Here is a 9,525-nt window from a genome sequence, read left to right as displayed (position 1 = left end):
CTATCTATCTATACCTATACTAATTATGGACTCCCTAATAAATCCCACGTTAATTAGAAATTAGGAGCCGTTCATCTGGTAGGACCGAGTTATTACGGTGTAGATCTCTCAATTTATCTTCACGTCTAAAACAGTATTTAGGAAAAAAAAGATGAACCGAGAAGACTCCTTGCACCATAATCTTCACGTATAGTTTGCAAGGAAAAAAATGAATCAATAGAAGATTCCTTTCATCGTAATCATCAAATAGGGTTTGCAGCGTTTTCATAATATAGATCTCCTCCTGAATCCTCTCTCTTCCTCGACATAACCAGCCACGCCGCCGCTGCCGACTTCTATAAAAAATTGATCCGGGCACGCATGAGTCGTGCGTTGGTGCCATGGGTAGCACATCCACATAAATATATCGTGCATGCTTACCCTGCGTTGTGTTTCTGGCCGGTAAGATTAGTCAAGTGCATGCTTGATTAGGAGGTTTTGTACGTGTATAATTATGGCGATTGAGTCAGCCTTTTTTTTATTATTTTTGCCAGATTGAGCCAGCTTTCTACGTATGAATCTGGCCGGACGAACATCACGGGTTGTTCACAGGCAGATGCTATTGTCAGTACAATGACGATCTGGTGCGAATTTTTGATCAATCATGTCTCTCATGTGGCTGTGTTTAGCGGACGAAGAATTCAATCATGGTTACCTGTATATACATATACGTATGTACCTAGCTACTAACGCATCTTACTGGAATTGATCAACTTGCTTGGGAAGTCAGATTAGCTATGTGCACATGCGTTTGATATTCATCTCTTTCTCTCTGTCCAAAACTCTCGACCTTCTCATTATCTCTTTACTAATGTCGTTCCATCTAATGGTCTTCTCCAGCTTTTCCACGCGGATATTTGAAATGGCACCACTGCGCAGATCGACAGATGGAGGAGCTAAGTCCTATTTTCTGGGACATACAAGACAACGGCGAGCACATCTAGCCACCGGAAACATGAGACAACTCCACAAAACAATGGCAATGTCAGCATCGTTTAATCCAGCGACGGCATCTTTGCAAATGTGGTTGGTACACACATCAGGTATTTTTGTCCCCAATCGATGTACTCTTTTCTTTATTAGTGAAACACGTTGTGTATTACATGCATGCCTGATGGCTATGTATTTATGTACTGATGAGTTCATTGGACAGGTATTTTCTTAAAGATTGTTACATTTTCCATTAAATCTTTCTCTTTGTTAGTTTCTTTCCAAGATAATTGTGTGGTTGATTGCTTGACCAAAGCATTTAAAGCCGGAAACTAAATAAGAGTTCCGAACTACTCTGTCTGTTCAATAATATAAGAGCTTTTTTGACATTGACCATCATTTAGGTAATATATTTTGTAGTTGGGCACTTGACCATCAGAACATATACATGGAAAATTGTGCACGTCCTTCCAATAAATAAGAAATGAAAACTATAGAATAAATAAATTAATTTCCATGCGATGCACCTTCCAGATTTATATGTCAACTCATCGACATGTCAATACATAAGTTGGAAGACAAACAGTATGTATATATTGTTCTTTTATTCCTTCAATGTCAGAATTTGATTATATATTATTGGAAGTGAAGGCAGGTAAAGTTAATTATTTACTGACCTAATGATGTGGTAAGAAATTCTGCAACTCAAATTTAGTTTTATGGCCATATTTAGGGTTTATATATTATAAAAGATTATATAAGTATTATCACGTCTCATATGACTAACATAATTTACTGTTTCTTTTTGCCATTGAAAGATGCTTGGGGTCATTATTTTAAATGCAAAATCTTCAAATAATAAAATTGTTTTTCTATTTACTAATTGAAGGCACCATACAAACACCCATATTATCCTATAAAAATAATAACCTGAATATCTAAATTCTGTGGTTGGGATCAAGCAAGTACCGTAGATTTAGTTTGTTTGAGTCCTAAAAGCTTACGATTACATATTCCATTGTAGATGCTTCAGTTGTCGAATCATTGGTTTAGGCCCAAGACTCACCTCACAAAATAAAGAACAAGTCAAAATGTCTTAGGCACCGACCTGATGACGACGTCCCATGGTCCCAGCTTTTTTACATATTGGACATTACATGGTGTTTCATGTCTCTCATCAAGATACATCAATGATCATTGTGGGCATGGTGTGTGGATTTCTAAAACAATAATTTTTGAACTAGAGGGTTTCTACTGAAGATGTTTTGCAGCAGGAACAAACAGAAACGCAAATTGGTGATGGACAAATGGTCGTTTACATGTTCAGTTTATTTGCAGGACATGTTACGTGCGTCATCTCAATGTCATAACACAATTATGTGGAGTATTTTCTTTTTGCACCATTTGCGACCCATTGATGCCTGACATATATGCATGTATGTACTTATATATCGTATAAATTGCATGTAACAGTTTTTGCTCTGATGTGTGGCCTATGGTTTTCTAGCAATGATATATTACTAATGATATGATCCCTTTTCAATATATCATTTTTACTGTATGAAATACATTCAAACTCAAGTTCACAAAAAAGTATTGCATTGGAAAACATATACAAGACACATATCTATCTAGATTATCTAATGGTCAAATCACATGCATATATACGGAATTACCGATTTCTTAGATTTCATATACATATAAATGGTAGAAATAAAATAAATTACATAGATTTAATTTAATGAAGGGCACCAACCCTGAGGTATGTATTTGATTTACACATATGCTGTAGCGATTTTCTGCACGTTAATGTTCATATAATTACATCTACCTCATATTCTATATTTTGCTTTTATCTACAATTTTGTCCTGGCTTTTGTAGTTGTGCTAGCCTTCGCAACAATTTGAGACACGGGTCATGTGTCCTAAACTTAGCTATGTCAAAGGTAGACATGACTGAGACATGCTCTAAGTATGCATGCATCTGTATATGTCCATTAAAAAGTCAAAATAAATACATCATAAAAAGAGAAATACAAGACAATACATGGTAGTGACAAGATGTCAAGTTACGTAGGATCCATTGGAATATCAATATTAAAGTCAGTGTTAATTGGAGTCTAACAAATGAAAAGTCCACGAGAATGTATAACCATGAGACAATTTTTTAAATGCATTATTCTTTATTACCCTTCCGTGGACCAATACTAATTATTTGGTACCAATATTCCAAAATTATTTTACTGCATGTTTACAAATATTACCTAAAACTAGAAGAACTATTGTTCAAATACTAATTTTGTGGTCTTTAAATTGCAGGCCCGTGCAAGTGCACGGGTTGACAACTAGTATATGCTAGTCGCTTGCTGCAGCTCCACCTCATACCTTACCCATAAGCTTAAATAGTCTTGATCGCGAGGGTGTGAGATTGCTGAGTCCCTGTGACTCACAGATACTTCCAAAAAAGTTTGCAGGTGCCGATGAAACCATGCAGATGACGTAACCAAGCTCAAGGAGGAGCTCGATGAAGATCTTGTCCTCTGTGTTGTTTCGCTCTAGTTGATCAGTAGTGGAGCCCAGTCGGGACGATCGGGGATCCGTGTAGCATTTGGGGTAGTCTTCTTTTATTTTGGTTCCGTAGTCGGACCTTGAGTGTGTCTGGATGATGTAGTGCTTTATTCATGTAATTGTGTGAAGTGGCGAGTGTAAGCCAACTATGTATCTCTTTCCCTTATGTATTACATGGGTTGTGTGAAGATTACCTCACTTGCGACATTGCTTTCAATGTGGTTATGCCTCTAAGTCGTGCTTCGACATGTGGGAGATATAGCCGCATCGAGGGCGTTACAAGTTGGTAATCAGAGCCTTCCCCGACCTTAGGAGCCCCCTGCTTGATCGAATCGCTGGCGTTGTTGAGTCTAGAAAAATGTTTTGAGTCATTTAGGATTATATATATCGGAGAGTTAGGAATCCTTTTTACTCCTCAGTCCCTTCGTCGCTCTGGTGAGGCATCCTGATGTAGAGTTTTGACTCTTCTCTTCTCAAATTTCACTAAAAAAATTTAGGATCACGCGGGTATCTTGGAATCGTTCCGATGGTTTTGTGATGAGAACATTGTTCTTGGTGCCTCCTGACATTTAGGGGTTGTGATAGTGTCCCGGGGAGTTGAGCTCCGAGGTGTTGTCGTCACAATTTTATCGTTGCAATTCTGGAATACCTGAGTTTCGCCGACATCGAAAATCTCTTTTATGCAGTTGTTGGTGAGATAACCTCGACGCCATCCAGTACTGGGGTGGGAGTTCGGGAGTATTGCCATAACTCGTATAACGGATGTGTTTCGAAGGTTGAGGTAAACGATTTCCGAAGGTTTCTTGGTTATGTGTTGAAGGATGGATACAGCTGGATGTAGGATTTGCTAGTTTTGGGTGAGATATTATGCTTCCCCTGTATCCCCAACACCTGATTGCATAACCGGAAAATTTCAGGAGTTTATAAGTGGGAAATCAAGTAGCTCTTAGGATATCTTTCCGTCAGAGGTATGATATGAAATTGGGGTTCGACGTCTAGTGGTACGCCTATTCACGGTTGGTTTTACAGTGGTCTCGTTGTGTCTTAAAGAGTCCTTGGCTATGCCGACTCGAGGACGCTTCATATGTCATGTGCGCTGCCTTGTATATGATGGTGCTGTACGATCGAGCCTGTGTAGGCCCCACCACGAAAACTTCGGACGAAATCTCTATCATATGTTTGTTCCGGCTTATTTCGCAAGCCAATACTTTGTTTTATTTTGAGTTGTGGTATTCGAGTTGCTTCAATGTCAAGTGTTGATTCCATACCTTCCTCATATGGTGTTCTCATACTCCGATGTGAATACCAATCCTTCATGATAATCGAGATTGCATGTCAATCCTTTTTCAACCGGCGTGCTTCTCTTCAAGTGGATCCGATCATTTCAACATCCGCAAGATCAATTATCAGTTCTTCTCAACGGTGTTTGTTTCATCCGTCTCCAAGTTGCCTTTGTTTTTCCCGCCCACCCACCCTTTTTCCTCAAGGACTAAGATTTCTTTATCAAGTATCCTTTTATTCTTGTGAAGTCTCGCCATTCTTTTCCGTCAATATTCTTACCCGGTGGTTCTCGTGAAGATGCTCTACAAGTTCATCATTATTCGTTCTTTTCTTATCCGGTGGATTCAATTCAAGCTTTCGGTGTTGATCATATCTTTTTCCTCGTTTCAAATACCCTCTCATGCCGGTGCTCCTCATATTCATTCACTTCTCGCTATTCTATTATTCCGGAGTGCTGAAGATATCTCCAAGATTCGTGTTTCCACTCTGCTTTCATTCAAACTCTTTCGAGGATGTTATCTCCTTCAAGCCATTTAATTCAACTGGCGCAATCTCTCTTTTAAATTGTTCAATGGTGTATCTTTTGAGTGGGCCCTAACCCACAGGTCTTTTCCAGGATCTTACCTGACTCTTCTATTTTTCCCAGAGCTATCCTAAATTCTTTTGAAGTTTGATGTAAGTATGAATTATTATCAGTCAAATGCCTTTCTCCAAGATCTTTCAAATTATTTTCTCCATTGGTTCAACTTTTCCATTCTTCTTTATTCCGGAGTATCTCGATAATTCTTGGTGGTGTTTCTCATCGTCATTCTCTACATTTGAAGACCGAAGAAGATTTTTCCTCTTAATCATGCTCCATTCTCTTCAAGATTCATGGTTTTAGTTTGCTGCCATCCTCTCATAATTGGTTTTGATTGTGAGATTTCTTTTCACCCATCCGGAGCAATTCAAGAGTCTTCTCAGTTTGATTCTCCGAAGGCCATCATTTCAGGTTTATTCATTCTCAGCTTTCAGCTCTCATTCTCCAAATCTTACCGGTGCATCATTCAAATATTCTCTATTAAGTTCGTGATCTATTCGTCCTCTTGTATCTAAATTCTCTCAAGTGTCTTCGTTCATTTCATAATTCTTCCCGATGTTCCTTTATCTTTTCTTCGGCCATTTTAATTCTTATGGTGGTTCATTCAAGAATTCTCTTCCGTTGCTATTCTACTTATTCATTCGTTGTATCATCCTACCGGTGGTTCGTTGAAGACCTTCTCAAGTTTGATTTATTTCTCTCTTATTTTTTTCTACGGGAATAAGTAGTATGCCAAATCCATTGTTGGTCATCAATTTAATTGATGAAGGATAAGCATAATGAAATTCTTATTCTTGTTTCATCCAAGTGATCTAATTTCCTGTTTTCCGGAGTGGTTCATCATTTCACATTCTCAGTTCGAGAGGCTTTATCTTTTCTTTCCTGGAGTTCCAAGTTCTCTCAATTATATCATCACAGAGATCCATCTAAATCATTACAAGGTTTCACCTTGTGTTTTCAACTTCCCTTTCTTTTCATCATCCTTTTGTTTACCGGAGTTCTTCATCAAGGTTCTACATGATGGTTCATCAAGGATTTAATTTCCTTCTCGAAATGTTCATCAAGATTCTTTTCAAAAGGAGCTCAAGTTTCTTCATCTTGCAATCCGGAGTGCAATTCTTTCTACCGTATCATTGGAGGTGGTATTATGTCATTCTTGATGATTTGAGTTCATGTTTCATGATTCACATGTTATCAAGAATGAAATATTTTAAATCCAACAATTTCTTCTTTGGATTTATCTTGTGTCATGTTTCACCTAAAGCCTTCCCTAAGGGTTGTTGCTATTTATGGTGCTTATAAATGACCCAAGTTCTTCTTTTATCCTCCCGGTGAATTAAGTTTCTTGTCTTCTTGTTCATATCAATCCAATCTTGTTTTTCGTGAGTGGCAGGTTGTCACCTTATGGTTTGAGATGTATTCCATAAGACCATATCAAGCTTATTCTTTTTTTTTGTTGGTTATCCAACAATTCCATTTCATCATTTGTTGAAAGCATGCTCTATCAAGATCTTGCTTCCTCCGTTCATGCCATCCCATTTTTTTCTTTTCTTCCGGAGGCTTTGTGATGTTGCTCTCTCCACTCATCATCTCGGATTGTGAAGATCATGTTCTTTTTGTGCTTATCCTTTTTAACCGGAGTGTTGTGTCTATCATTCCTCTTCTAACCGGACTCTCATCCCAGTGCTTTCATTTTTCCAAGCTCATATTCTTTACCTTCCATTTCCAACCGGAGTGTTGTCGTAATTGATCCTTATCATTCCTTGTACATCTCGTTTCTACCGGAGTGCTTGCATGTACTTCTTGTCCATTGCAACCCTTTTCTTATGTCTTTCAACCTATAAAGTTCTCGTAATGTTCTTTGTTCCTCTTTTCTAATGGAGTGTTTTCAACTTTGTTCATCTCCGTTGTATTCTTATTTCCAACTGTTTAACCTCCCAAGGTTCTTTGTTTTCACTTATTGGTCTAAGAATCAACTTAGTTTTACCTCTTCTCTTCCTCTTCCTTTTCCCTCCGGTGCCATCCTAGATCTCGGGATGAGATCCTCTCGTAGTGGTGGAGTATTGTAACGCCCCAAGACCAGAACTTCAGGTGCCTTCCATGTTTTCCGGGTTTCGTCGTGTGTTTTGTTTTGCTTGTTGCATTCATCATGACATCATGTGCATTGCATCATGTCCTCTTGCACCTCTTCTTTAAAACTCAACTAAATAAAATGCATAGATCTTTGATCTATTTAAATTGAGGGAACTCACCTGGTGATTTCTCTATACAACATATCCTCTCGATATTTAGAGAGCTATAGTAAATATTTCAATTATTTGGATTTACCGCAAACACACTTGCAATTTAAAACTCTCAGGTCTTTTCTGCTTCAAGTTGCTCCTCAAACCTTGCCATATATTCTTTCTTCACTTTCCGGAGTTCCACCAAAAACCTCAACATTTTTGGACACTTCTATAACCAAGTCCTAGTTCAAACCCATTTGAATTAAATTCAAATGAGTTTGAATTTATATCTTTCAGTCATGCCATTTCTAATTTTCTTGGGTCAAACTCATTTTTTTGACTCCGAGAAAAAATACCCTCCTGCTCAAGCTTCTTCCCTAACCTCTCTTTCTTTTCCTTCTCTTTAATCATTTTCTGCTAAAGAGTTATGAGAGGGAAGAGATCCCAGCCCACCAGGTCGTTTAGGACCAGCTAGGCCATCCTTCACTGCAGCCCCGGCCCATCTTACTTCACGGTCCCAGGCCGGCCCAACCACCCTTCCAACCCTAACTCTCTCCCGATCTCTTTCCTCCCTCCCGTAGCGCCGCCACCTCTCTCTCGATCTCTTTCCTCTCTCCTGTGCGCTGCCAGAGAGAGAACCGCAGCCTCTGCCCTCCCCATCTCCTCGACCCCCCTTGTCTCCCTCCAGCGCCGCTGCACACACAACGCAGGAGAGGGCGCGCCGACCGTCTTCTCCCCTGATCCCCTCGCTCCCTCTACTCTACCCCGCCTCCATCGCGCGCCCGTTCCCCCATGGCGAGCCCCAAGCTCCTCAGGAAGCTGTGCCGCCCGCCTCTGGACTCGGCTCCAACGGGATCCAGGCATCCCCGCGCTAGAGCCGTCGTCCCAGCATCGTCGCCGGCCCCGCGGCTGCACCGCGTCGCCCCCTTCCCGTGGCCGCCTGAGCTTCTTCACTGCTTCTTCTCTAGGAAGGCTCGAGCTCCCGCAACCACAGCACAAGGGAGGAACCCCGACACCCGCGCCTTCGGCCGCCTTGCGTCAGACGCCCCTGCCTCTTCGTCCCTGATGTGTGTCTCCTCTGCCGCCTCGCATGCCACCAACTCCGTCCCGAGCTCCCGCAGAAGCTCCTCCGGCCTCCCCGTCCTCTGCTTCGTCTCCTCGCGCCCCCGCCTTCTACGCCCACGCCGTCCTCCACTAGCAGTGTCGCCACCCTCGCCGGACCTCGTTCCTCAACCCGCAGCCATGGCATCAAGTTCGTCAAGCCGTTGCTCCGCCTCTGCCTCATTCGAGCGGAGAGGAGGACGCGCCTCTGCTCGCCCGCTATGACCAGTACCACGGCCCTGAATGGCTGTGAGTCGTGTACCTCTACGGCCAGTGTGTTTTGCGTCAAGTCCGACTGCGACATAAACGACTACGCGATGACCCCGAAGGACTTGGAGTCACCAAGTAGCTCTCCGAACGAATGGGAACGCCTACCATCGCCAAGATCGAGAGTATCTTTACGAAAACACCAAGTACCCCTCATGTTGGCAAGACCCGCAAGTCGGACCCCAAATGATCGACGTCTCGTGGACCGTGTACAACTACCGTCATCCCGAGGACGTTGGATTCGTTAAGTACCTTTCCGAAAACGAAACGTATACCGCTACCGCCATAAAAATCGAGACCGACAAGTCTGAAGATGCAAGTACCTCTCCGGACCATGTACGATGACCGTCGCCGAAGACCCGTGTAACGCGAACGTCAAGTTCAACTACCGTCGCGAGAAACGTCTACTTCCCCTTCTCCGCTTCGAACTTGATCTGTTCCGATAAAGGCACACTTCGAAGGTATAACCCCGAGACGACCGCCCGTGAACGAATGCTTGCGATGTTTGAGATGCTCGTGTTTGCACCGTGGCCA

The 9,525-nt window shown here is 41.7% G+C and overlaps 1 long non-coding RNA gene across 1 annotated transcript; it reads left to right on the top strand.

Moving 5' to 3' along the window:
- Positions 1 to 277: 277 nt before the first annotated feature.
- LOC123185644 (uncharacterized) lies at positions 278 to 1,311 on the top strand. The gene is made up of 3 exons (XR_006493451.1): positions 278 to 441; positions 534 to 710; positions 880 to 1,311. It is a non-coding gene; the product is annotated as an uncharacterized lncRNA (long non-coding RNA).
- Positions 1,312 to 9,525: the final 8,214 nt, after the last annotated feature.

Source organism: Triticum aestivum, chromosome 2A, assembly GCF_018294505.1.
Source record: "Triticum aestivum cultivar Chinese Spring chromosome 2A, IWGSC CS RefSeq v2.1, whole genome shotgun sequence".
NCBI lineage: Eukaryota > Viridiplantae > Streptophyta > Magnoliopsida > Poales > Poaceae > Triticum > Triticum aestivum.
The sequence above is the reverse complement of the archived record's forward strand: the minus strand, read 5'-3'. Positions and strand labels throughout refer to the sequence as shown.